This window comes from Mauremys mutica, chromosome 8, assembly GCF_020497125.1.
Source record: "Mauremys mutica isolate MM-2020 ecotype Southern chromosome 8, ASM2049712v1, whole genome shotgun sequence".
Lineage (NCBI taxonomy): Eukaryota > Metazoa > Chordata > Testudines > Geoemydidae > Mauremys > Mauremys mutica.
Window position 1 is genome coordinate 75,846,827 of NC_059079.1, and position 13,110 is coordinate 75,859,936.

A 13,110-nucleotide genomic window follows, 5' to 3' on the forward strand; every position below is an offset into this window, starting at 1 on the left:
CAAGGAAGCCAGCAGAGTATCAGAAACCTGGAAAAATCTCTGACTGGATGGGCTCAGGCGTTTGGTCACAAGCTGAGGTGGTTCAAAAAGTTTTGGATTTTTTTTAAGCAGAATTTTTTTATTGTTTCTTTAAACAATCAAACACAGCAAGCAGCAGATATTTGGCCACACACTTCTGAAACCCCAAACCATATTCAGGTTATGGCAGACTAATTTCAGCTTTTCAATTAAAAAAAAACACAACAAATTTTGAAGGAAAGCAGACATTGGCCGTGATTTTTTTCTGCTTTTTAAAAACCCCTAGTTGTCAATCCAGAAACAGTTTCGACGGCACATATTTGTCCAACCCTTTTAATGAGCCTTAGTGCCTTTTAGCACTAGCTGATGCTGAGAACCAGTGATACCTTGTAAAGAAGTTTTCTCAAAACTGGATTTGTGCCAAGATGCAGAAGGTTTATTTTTCCCAGGGCCGCCCATGGGTGGGGGAGCAAGTGGGGCTATTTGCGCCTGGCCCTGCAGGGGCCCCCACGAGAATATAGTATTGTAATTTTTTTTTATGGAAGGGGCCCCCGAAATTGCTTTGCCCCAGGCCCCCTGAATCCCTCTGGGCAGCCCTGCAGAGTGCAGGGGTCTTAAAGGTTGCACGGGAACCGCTCTGCAGACGAATGAACATTGCAACGCTGCACTGATCTGTCAGTAAATGCCCATCCTGTCTAATCAGCCTGGGCTGAGTCATTCAGTGATGTCTTCTCCCAAGTCTGTGACATCACTATTCAGCAGCACAGATTGGATGCGGAGGTCATGGCCTCAGGCAAACTCCCCACTGAAGACAATTGAAGGCTAGATTCAAACTGAGTGAGGATGCCCGCAGTTAGCTCTGTGGACTCAACTGTGAGGTCACAAGCAGAGGACTAGGTCATCGCGAAGGAAGCAGGCTCAAGGAGTGAACTGGGTAAAATAGAAACGTTCGTATTTAAAACGTTGTCTGAGTGTCTAGCCGGTTTTTAATGTAGAACACAGAGGAACTAAATAAGGGTGAGATTATCCCTGCGAGTCAGAGGCACTGTGGGATCACCACTGCAGTGCAATTAAATGAGCTGGATCCTCAGCTGTGTAAATCAGCATGTCTCCATTGATGCCAATAAAGCTACACCAATTTGCATCATCTGAGGATCTGGCAACATATCCAGGGAGGAATCTAAGCATGAGATGTGTGCATAGAACTGAAGTGATATGACTGCTAGACACTGCCCATTGGGAGTCTGGGAACTCCAAACCAACCCCAAAATCCTTTCAAAGGCTCCTCCTCTACAATATCCTTTGTCCAGCACCACAAGAGGTGGCGCAGGAGAAACGTAGGAGAAAGCACCGTGTGAACATGATGTGAAGGCAGGTGAATGGCAGAGAGCTTGGGATGGGTTCAGGGGAGGATCGAAGGTGGCTGGCAGCACCACCAAGGGCCAGGGACCATCAGACAGTCAAGGAATATGTAAGAGGGTGAGAGAAGCACTAAAGAGGATGAGCAGAGCATCCAAAGGTTAAGGCCAGGGAAGCATGGGATAATAACCATCTGCCATTTAGATAGCACCTTGCATCCTGGAGCACCTCAAACTGCTCTATCAACTACAAGCTAGATTCCTGTCTACCCAGTGGGACTACTTTATCCACTGCTGAATGCAGCCACCTCTGGAGCATCAGCTGTTTAGTGGACCACAGTAACATCACACACCAGTTTAGGACAGGGACTGAAGAGTGTCACATACAATGAAAACTTCAGGGGGAATGTTAGGGGGCTGAATGCAATTACCCTGGGATCTTTACTGACAATGAGTGTGCGAGACCTCAGTTTTATTTCTCATCCCAAAGCCAGTACCTTCAGAAGCACAATTTCCCCATCCCTATGCTGAGGCACTGCCAGTGGTTTCCCCAGGAATTGAAATTAGGGGGGGTGTTCGAATTTACAGGGGGGGGTGTCAGGACCAATGAGATATATAAAAGAGAGATGAATAAAGTAAATGTTTTGTTAGGATTATGCAAATTTAATGTAAGAATAATGCAAGTTATACCATAACACATAACAGGTCTAGATTTCTAAAAAAATATACATTTTAAAAAAAAGTATTTAATTTAAATTGACTTTTGAAAAGTAAGCCATCATGGGGTAAGAGGAAAGTCCTCTCATGGATCAGTAACTGGTTAAAAGATGGGAAACAAAGGGTAGGAATAAATGATCAGTTTTCAGAATGGAGAGAGATAAATAGTGGTATCCCTGAGGGGTCGGTACTGGGACCAGCGCTGTTCAACATATTCATAAATGATCTGGAAAAATGGGTAAACAGTGAGGTGGCAAAATTTGCAGATGATACAAAACTATTCAAGATAGTTAAGTCCCAGGCAGACTGCGAAGAATTACAGAGGGATCTCACAAAACTGGGTGACTGGGCAACAAAAATGGCAGATGAAATTTAGTGTTGATAAATGCAAAGTAATGTACATTGGAAAACAATCTCAACTATACATACAAAATGAAGGAGTCTGAATTAGCTGTTAACACTCAAGAAAGATCTTGCAGTCATTGTGGATAGTTCCCTGAAAACATCCACTCAGTGTGCAGCAGCAGTCAGTGATTCCCAACATTCTGTTTGCTTTTTTAAAAAGAACAGGAGCACTTGTGGCACCTTAGAGACTAACAAATTTATTTGAGCATAAGCTTTCGTGGGTTACAGTCCACTTCATTGGATGTAGCCCACGAAAGCTTATGTTCTTTTTGCAATACAGACTAACATGGCTGCTACTCTGAAACCTTTGCTTTTTAAAGAAAGGGATAGATAATAAGACAGAAAATATCATATTGCCTCTATATAAATCCATGGCACATGTACACCTTGAATACTGTGTGCAGATCTGGTTACCCCATCCCAAAAAAGACATACTGGAAATGCAAAAGGTACAGAGATGGGCAACTAAAATGATTAGGGGTATGAAACAGGAGAAGAAATTAAAATGACTGGGAATTTTCAGCTTAGAAAAGAAACAACTAAGGGGGAATATGCTAGAGGTCTATAAAATCTTGACTGATGTGAAGAAAGTGAATAAAGTAAATGTTTTGTTAGGATAATGCAAATTTAACATAAGGAAAATGCAAGTTATACCAAAACACATAACAGATCTAGATTTCTAAAAAAATATATAATTTAAAAAAAAATGTATTTAATTTAAATTGACTTTTGAAAAGTAAGCCATCATGGGGTAAGAGGGAAGGTCCTCTCATGGATCAGTAACTGGTTAAAAGATGGGAAACAAAGGGTAGGAATAAATGATCAGTTTTCACAATGTAGAGAGATAAATAGTGGTATCCTTGAGGGGTCAGTACTGGGACCAGTCCTATTCAACATATTCATCTGGAAAAATGGGTAAACAGTGAGGTGGCAAAATTTGCAGATGATACAAAACTATTCAAGATAGTTAAGTCCCAGGCAGACTGCGAAGAGCTACAAAGGGATCTCACAAAACTGGGTGACTGGGCAACAAAATGGCAAATTAAATTCAATGTTGATAAATGTAAAGTAATGCACATTGGAAAGCAATCTCAACTATACATACAAAATGATGGCATCTGAATTAGCTGTTAACACTCAAGGAAGAGATCTTGGAGTCATTGTGGATAGTTCTCTGAAAACATCCACTCCATGTGCAGCATCAGTCACAAAAGCAAACAATGTTGGGAATCATTAAGAAAGGGATAGATAATAAGACAGAAAATATCATATTGCCTCTATATAAATCCATGGTACGTGCACACCTTGAATAGTGTGTGTAGATCTGGTCACCCATCCTAAAAAATATATATTGGAATTGGAAAAGGTACAGCGATGGGCAACTAAAATGATGAGGGGTATGAAACAGGAGGAGAGATTAAAGTAACTGGGAATTTTCAGCTTAGAAAAGAGATGACTAATGGGGATATGATAGAGGTCTACAAAATCTTGACTGGTGCGAAGAAAGTGAATAAGGAAATTTTATTTAATCCTTCACACAACACAAGAACTAGCAGTCACCCAATGAAATTAATAGGCAGCAGATTTAAAAAAACAAAAGGAAGTATTTCTTCACACAATATAAAGTCAACCCAGGGAACTCTTTGCCAGGGGATGCTGTGAAGACCAAAACTATAACAAGATTTTTAAAAGAACTAGATAAATTCCTGGAGAACAGGTCCATCTGTGGCTATTAGCCAGGATGAGAGGGATGCAACACCATGCTCTGAGTGTCCCTAGCCTGTTTGCCAGAAGCTGGGAATGGGCAACAGGGAATGGATCACTTGATGACTACCTGTGCTGTTCATTCCCTCTGAAGCACCTGGCCTTGACCACTGTTGTAAGACAGGGTACTGGGCTATATGGACCATGGGTCTAACCCAGTATGACCATTCTTATGTAAAAATTAATTATAATAAAAATGTTTAGTACAGAAACGCCCCAACATAATTACCTCCCAAGATAGCAACAATGTGAGATAACAACCTTGGCAAATACTGCATTTTAAAAATCTTCATAGAATCATAGAATCTCAGGGTTGGAAGGGACCTCAGGAGGTATCTAGTCCAACCCCCTGCTCAAAGCAGGACCAAACCCAACTAAATCATCCCAGACAGGGCTTTGTCAAGCCTGACCTTAAAAACCTCTAAGGAAGGAGATTCCACCACCTCCCTAGGTAACCCTTCCAGTTCTTCACCACCTACTAGTGAAAAAGTTTTTCCTAATGTCCAACCTAAACCTCCCTCTCTGCAACTTGAGACCATTACTCCTTGTTCTGTCATCTTCTACCACTGAGAACAGTCTAGATCCATCCTCTTTGGAACCCCCTTTCAGATAGTTGAAAGCAGCTATCAAATCCCCCTTCATTCGTCTCTTCTGCAGGCTAAACAATCTCAATTCCCTCAGCCTCTCCTCATAAGTCATGTGCTCCAGCCCCCTAATCATTTTTGTTGCCCTCCGCTGGACTCTCTCCAATTTATCCACATCCTTCTTGTAGTGTGGGGCCCAAAACTGGACACAGTGCTCCAAATGAGGCCTCACCAGTACTGAATAGAGGGGAATGATCACATCCCTCGATCTGCTGGAAATGCCCCTACTTATACAACCCAAAATGCCATTAGCCTTCTTGGCAGCAAGGGCACACTGTTGACTCATATTCAGCTTTTCGTCCACCATAACCCCTAGGTCCTTTTCTGCAGAACTGCTGCCCAGCCGTTCGGTCCCTAGTCTGTAGCAGTGCATGGGATTCTTCCGTCCTACATGCAGGACTCTGCACTTGTCCTTGTTGAACCTCATCATATTTCTTTTGGCCCAATCCTCTAATTTGTCTAGGTCCCTCTGTATCCTAGCCCTACCCTCCAGCGTATCAACCACTCCTCCCAGTTTAGTGTCATCTGCAAACTTGCTAAGGGTGCAGTCCACACCATCCTCCAGATCGTTAATGAAGATATTGAACAAAACCGGCCCCAGCACCGACCCTTGGGGCACTCCACTTGATACCGGCTGCCAACTAGACATGGAACCATTGATCACTACCCATTGAGCCTGACCATCTAGCCAGTTTTCTATCCACCTTATCGTCCATTCATCCAGCCCATACTTCTTTAACTTGCTGGCAAGAATACTGTGGGGAAACTGTATCAAAAGCTTTGCTAAAGTCCAGAAATAGCACATCCACTGCTTTCCCCTCATCCACAGAGCCGGTTATCTCATCATAGAAGGCAATTAGGTTAGTCAGGCATGACTTGCCCTTGGTGAATCCATGCTGACTGTTCCTGATCACTTTCCCCTCCTTTAAGTGGTTCAGAATTGATTCATTGAGGACCTGTTCCATGATTTTTTCAGGGACTGAGGTGAGACTGACTGGCCTGTAGTTCCCTGGATCTTCCTTCTTCCCTTTTTTAAAGATGGGCACTACATTAGCTTTTTTCCAGTCATCCGGGACCTCCCCCGATCACCATGATTTTTCAAAGATAATGGCCAATGGGAAACATATTTATATAAGTTTCCATTCCCAGTCACAAATCTAGCATTCTGGAGCAAAGTGACTAAAATATAGTCCAACAAACAAATGGTTATTTAACGTGCCCCTCACTTTTCCCTCCACCGTACTCCACTCACCGGTGTTGTCCTTGGTCACTGGAGACTCAGACTTCACTTTCACGTGAGTACACCTCCCAGGTGGGGGACAAAAAGGCACAGTTCGCTCTGGCCATGGCTGTTCGTTGTGCCACCGTTCACTCCACCGCTCTGTTGCCAATGGCCCAGCACAGTCACCTTCTGCTGTCACCTACCACTGTGATCTCTGCGAGTTGGTCTCTTGAGGTTCCACCAGCTCTCAGTGATTTCAGCTGAGCTCTCAGTGCGGGAACCTCGCTGCTAGTGCAGTCTGGGCTGTCTCTTACACAAAAACACTGTACCCACAGGAACACTGTCCCCACAACAGGACTAAGCACTTAGACCTGATTGTCAGTGATTTCAGCTGCAGTGGTCACTTAACAGAACAAAAGACTATCTATTGAGCCTAATCAGCTCTGTCTTTAAACAGTGGAGAGGGACAGGTCCCCACCCTCTCTCTTGATGCCTTCAAATCATCACAGGCTAAGTACAGTTCTACTGCCCTTTACTCATACAATAAGAACAACATTTCATCCCCTCTTCCCCCTACATTCAAGTGGTTTGTAACCCAACCCCAGCCAAAATCTATCACTTGGACAACACAGCTCTGTTTGCTGGATACCTAGGTAGATTAGGTGTGAATGTAAATATAATCTGGCCCTGAAGCCTTAGCTCCCAGCTCATCACTAGCTGTCAGGGAGAGCTCATTTAGACTTTGCTTACAAATCATCATTTGAAATTATTAGGTTGGCCAACATCACTGAAATGAATGCACTGACATCATAAAAAACAGCTGTATAAGGAAGCAAGGAAGCTAGTCTATGTTCATACTTTTCATATCTATTATACTTTTTCAGATACACATATTTTATCATACACTGTATAAGCTTTTAAAGTGTGTATTAATGTTTCAGTTTAAATTCAGATTTCCAAACAGTCACTAAATGGGTATGTAACTAGCTCACAAAACTGGGGGGGGGTGTTGGGAAAATTCAGGGGGGGTGTAGGGAAATCACTGGGCACTGGTCTAAAGGCAAGATTGCTCTGTTATGAATTACCAGCACTGCTTCCTACAGTACTCCTTAGAGATCTCCCATACAAGTATTGCAACAGCCCAACAGTGTTTAGCATATAATACTACATCGCACAGGCAAATCTGGCACTGAGGGTAGCTGGGGGAATATCAAGAAAATTAGAGCTCATCGATGCATGTGACATAAATGCCTGGATTGATAGTTTATGGGGTTGGGAAACTTGGAAGAGAAGCATTGGAAATGGCCGGGCGAGTTTTGGAAGGTTAGGAACTGTCAGTACAATCAGAAAATCAGCTTCTAGGGCTGGAAAGACATGGTTGGACCAGTAGACCACTAATCAAGCCCCCAAAGAACCAGAAAAGCTTGTGAGGTTGCTAGAAAGATTAGAAGAGGGTCAGAGGAACACTGCAGACCTTGTCTTCCATCTGTCTTCTCACTTTTAACTCTACTGATCAGAGAGGAGTGCAGCTGAATGGAAAACTGCTTGTAGAGAACAGGCCCACGCCCCATAACCCTGAATTCAAACTGCCTTGAATATTTATAGGGCAGTGGTTTGGAAGCTGTACCCAGGTTCAAATGTTACAACTGGCTCTGATCTCTCTGATGGGCTGAACCAAACTCCTGACCTCGGAACACTCCTGCACCCTGGGGTGTTCGGTATCCAGACCCCACTACTGCAATCCAACCCCTGGTGAGTTTTGCCTGTTGGAGATACGCTGATTGGGGTGGTGGCAGGGATGGATGGAGAATATTAAGGTGAACTATTGTCATTTACCAATCACTTTACATGTTGGGTAGAAACAAATGAGCCAGAGAAACCCAGAACTTGAGCCAAACCTCTGACATTCCGAATGGTTGGATGAAGTTTTTTGTTCCCTTTTCAAAGCTCTGCATTTCCTGGCTGCAGTTCGCACCAGAAGTGTATGTGCCAGAATACCTTGCGCAAGGTTCTTCCCACAACACTTCCACCCCAACAGGTGCCAGGCAGAATTGCAATTCTCTCAAGCTGGCCTGTTTCCACAAGACTCTCAATTCCGGTTTTGGAGTTTTAGGAGGTTCCTATAAGACTTCTGTGAGCTTACCCTGAATGAAAGAATGAACCTTCTGAAGTCACCCATTGTTAAAGTAAACTATCAAATTTTGTTTGATGAGGCAAATATTTATGATCAAAATAATCAACTATCGGACGAGAATGACTTGTAATATCCAAGAGCACCACGCTCCTTAAAGAACATGATTTGACAGAGAATCCAGGATGGACCATAAATTCCATTTAACTGGTTTCCAAACTATTAAATATATTCCAGATATTTTTCAGGATCTTCCAAGAGATGAATTAGCTGCCAGGACTCTGGAGATTCAGCAGGATGCTAATTATTGAGAGAATAATGCTTGTGACAGTCATAACACTTGTCAATGCTAGGGGATGTCTTAGGAGCTTAGTGTAGGGAGATGGGCCCAGCTCCTCAAAGGGACTAGGCACCTAACTGTTATCAAAATCAGTTTGAAGATCCAGACCATGGAGCCTTTCAGCCCAGTGTTCCTGGTGTGACTCTAGCCTGCAGCAGAAGTGACCCACAGTTGTTACCATCTGATGCCTATCTGGAGGTTTATAGGAAATGAGTTGATGGGCGTCCCAGTTCCTACTGTCTGGATGTCCCTAATCTTGAAACTATCTGCCTCCCTTCTTTGTAGGCTCAGTAGAGAAGCCAATGATTCAATGGGACATGGAGAATGAGTTAACCTTTGACCCTCCAAGATGATCCTCGCAGCTCGAGACTTAGGCACATTGGCAAGGAGCTGTGAGGCAGCGTGTGCTGCTGCCCCCTCCCACCCCCCCATGCTGTGCCAGTTCTGTAGTGCCAGTCTGGCAGGACTCATGACCGCCAAACTCATTCAAAAAAAAATTCAATAATTGTCAATACTACTGCGGGTCAAGAAACAGCTAGGAAGAGCGTCTGTGCATGAAAACCACCATGACTCTCACTGCAAGAACAAGAACATGGCAATTAACAATGCCATGAGGATCAAAGCAGGCTTTGAAAAAGGAACCACCTGTAGCAATAAGATGCATCATACTCCTCACATATAGGTGACCTTTCATCTACAGATCTCAAAGGTCTTTCCAAAGGTAGGAAAGCATTATCACTCCTATATTCCCGGGGGGGGAATTGAGGCACAGAGCAGTGACGTGTCTTGCCCAGGGCCATTCAGTAGGTCAGTGGCAAAGCTGGGAACAGAATCCAATTATCCTGACTCCCCATCTGGTGCCTGGCCTGCTAGGCTGTACTGTCTCCAAAAGGCACAGAGGTAAAATACCTGCCCCTCGAAGGTTGTTTTTTGCTAAAGTTGCTTCTCCGCAGATTAAGGGCCTGGTAACGGGCTCCCCTGTGCAGCGCAGATGCCTGCAGAAATGTCACGCTTCTGCAAAGGGTAGATTTTGGCTGGTAAGTGATTACGCGCCTCCTCACTGATGCTCTCTTAGGAAATTTTATACACACGCACAAAGCAAGGAAAGCTGCGGTGGCAAGCGGGGAGATCTGTGAAGCCGAGGGTGGCAGTGATAAACCTCCTGGAACGCATGGCAATTAATCTTGTGATGCTGTGAGTCAGCCTAACCCAGAACCACAGCCCGGCGCTGGCGACGAGGCATGCTACTGACTCCCACCCCAAGGAGTTAATCTCGGCTTTGGGGACTTTCAAATGCCATCAGGCTTAGGAGACATTAATTCCGAGGACTAACACCGAAGGAGGCATGTTCAAGGGTGAGCCCTCTGCAATGAGATGTGCACGCACGCTGACAGCAGCTCGCTCGCCTTTGGAACACGCGGCTGGATGGCGGGCAAGCACTTGTGTGCATATCACTGGAATGCATGGAGGGAATTTATGCAGCCTTTGCAGAGCGGCCTGATCCAAAGGATAAAGCATTAAATAAAGTGACACAAAAGGGCACGTTTCCAGTGGGCCATGCCTGGGATAAAGCACTTCAGTTAATATTAACACTGTGAATTTAATTCCTGCTGGGAAGATCTCTCTTTCCCCCCAAAAATCTGCAGTGCTCCCCTAAGTTTGACAAGCTTTCTGAGGCAGAACCTCTTCCAATTTTAGCCTTAGGCATGAATGCAGTTTGCAGTTTTGACAGCAGATGTCTCTCCTATTATGATTTATCAAAATGCTTTAAATAATGCAAACATATTTACAGGAATAAATTCCAGCTTCCGAGCGTGTTCGTCACTCAGGGACTCGGATCGCGCCTGATTGGTTTTTGGCTTCCCCTTGGATATAGATGTGCAGAGCCCAGAGGAGGTGCATGAAGTGGGGCAGCCCTCAAGTGCAAGGGAGGGAAAGGGAGTTCAGCCCAAATAGTGCTTAATCAGTGTGTTGAATATTGTAAGTGATTGTGGCAAGGAACTGACCCTGCCTTCGCACAGCCTGACAATTTCATGGGCCTGTGGGCCTATGTTTCTGGGCAAACAGTAACACGCTGTTTAAGTTCTGTTCCTGTAAAGGAGACTTTGGGTGCTTTCTCTTGTGGAACTCCTTAAACAAGGAGTGCATTCTGCCAGTGAATTAGATTCCTTCCCCCCCGCCCAGCTGTGTCCAATTTTTTTAAGTGTGACATGCACGCAGCGAGTACCCAGCCATAATGCAGAGGGGTGACTCAAAGGCATGGCTGGAAGGGCTTGCGCTGCAGCCGGATGCAAATCCCATTAGGAGAACGCCCCGCTTCAATCTGAGGCAAGTCTGTAAATCTGTCTAATGGCTGTTGAAGGCAGGGCACTGTCGCTGCAGCCTGCTATTTTAGACACACAAAAAGATCGCAGCATACCTGCCTGTGCTGCTGTGATGTGAGGAGAAGTGGCCCAATTAGAGCATAGCACCTAGCCTTGCCGTTTCCATGGCTTCACAGTACAGTACTTCCGTCTCTCGAGGCCATCAGTGCAGGAACCAGCATCTTATCAATGATCATCCTGGTTATAAGACTCTCCTAAGCCATACCTGCAGAAGCCTAATCTCACTAGCGACACAGGAGAAGATCTTTTCCCACAGGAGCCGTACACTGATTTCCCGCTATAATTTGGGCTACGTTCTCGTCTCCGTTTTCATAAACAGCATGGAGAAGGCAGAGCAAAGGCAGCGCGCTGCCCCAGGGCTCCTTTAAGATGCTCCCATTTTTTATGATCTTGTGAAAACTTGCTCTCCAGTGCACAAGGGCCCTTCGAAATGTAGCTGTTCCTGAAACCGGCGCGGTGTAACCCCATGTAAAAGAGTAGGGAGCAGATCCAGGGGGAAGCCTAGGTTAGCACACACGGCACAAGCAGTTGAGTATTCATCCATTCATCTTTAATGGCCTAAAGAATGGGAGTCCGGCTGGATTGGAAGGCTGAACTGTAGACAGAGAGAGACAGTGCACAAGCACGTCTTCCAGACGTTCTTCTCCTTGGGTCTGATTCTCCCCGGGCAGAACATGAGTAACTGCAATTGACTTCAGAACTGGGCCCCTTGAATTCTGCGCAGGAAATTAGACTTGAAGGACCTAATCCTGAAAGGTGCTGAGCGTCGGCAGCCCACGCCGAAGGCCACTGAAGTTCAACTGTCCTGCTAATGGTGTCCTTGCGTCTCCAAGCAGCGTGGGTGGGGTAATGAGAGAGTGCGTCAGAGAGCAGCGGGAGCCGGCTGTGCACAGACGGAGAATGTCTCTGTTTGCAGACGTGTGGCTGAATGCGAGTGGAGGGAGCTCTTTATGTTTGACGTCTGCCTGGTCCCATGCAGTAGTCAAATTGCACATTCTCTGTCTTTACAGAGAGGGGCCTGAACCAAAGCCTCACATCCAGACTCTGGGGTATGTTACGACTCTAACCAGATCCCCAGCTGAACTTTGCAGATCTGTAAAACCCCTCTCATTCTGGGAGGGAGCTTCCAACCCTGGGTCCAGCTCTGGATGCAGGAGGTTGAGTCTTTTCCGGTCAAGCAAGGTACACTGACCCTTTCAAGTCTCATAACTGGACAGAGGAGCCTAATGCAGCAACGCCATGCCGCTGCACTGAGTATTATAGGCAGAGTTGCAGCAAATCCTACAGTTAAGGTTGCCTGACACTTGTCATTGACTATGAGCTGCCAATGTGATGTGGCCATGAAAGAGGCGAATGCAATCCTAGGATGCATCAGGTGAGGTATTTCCAGTAGAGACTGGGAAGTGTCAGCAACATTATTCCAGGTACTGGTGAGACCTCATCTGGAATACTGTGTGCAATTCTGGTCTCCCGTGTTTAAGAAAAATGAATTCAAACTGGAACATGTGCCGAGAAGGGCTGCTAGGGCGATCCAAGGAATGGAAACCTACCTTACGAGAGGAGACTCGAGGAGCTTGGCTTGTTTGTCCTAACCAAATGAAGACTGAGGGGAGATATGATTGCTCTCTACAAATACTTTAGAGTGATAAATGCCAGGGAGGGAGAGGAGTTATTTAAGTGCCAATGTTGACACAAGGACAAATGAATATATACTGGCCATCAATACATTTAGGCTTGAAATTAGATGAAGGTTTCTAACCATCAGAGGGGTGAAGTCCTGGAACAACCTTCCAAGGGGAGCAGTGCGGGGAAGAAACCTAACTGCCTTCAAGACTGAGCGTGATACGTTTATGTAGGGGAAGGTATGATGGGACTGCCTACAATGGCATGTAGCTGATCTGCAACTACTTGCAGCAAATATCTCCAATGGCCAGAGATGGGACACTAAAAGTTACTCCAGAGAATTCTTTCCCAGGTGTCTGGCTAGTGGGTGTTGTCCACATGTTCAGAGTCTAACTGATCGCCATATTTGGGGTCAGGAAGGAATTTTCCCCCAGGTCAGATTGGAGGTGGGTCACCTTTCTCAGCAGCACGGGTCGCTTGCTGAGTTGAACTAGTATTAATGGT

General features: G+C 45.2%; 1 long non-coding RNA gene across 3 annotated transcripts in view; it reads left to right on the plus strand.

The window, feature by feature from the left end:
* The first annotated feature begins 788 nt into the window (after positions 1-788).
* LOC123376718 overlaps positions 789-13,110 on the plus strand; it is a 34,970-nt gene continuing 22,648 nt past the window's right edge. For all 3 annotated transcript variants that reach the window (XR_006581910.1, XR_006581908.1, XR_006581909.1), the window contains exons 1-2: positions 789-952; positions 7,734-7,880. This is a non-coding gene — a long non-coding RNA (uncharacterized LOC123376718). The remainder of the gene's footprint in view (positions 953-7,733; positions 7,881-13,110) is intronic.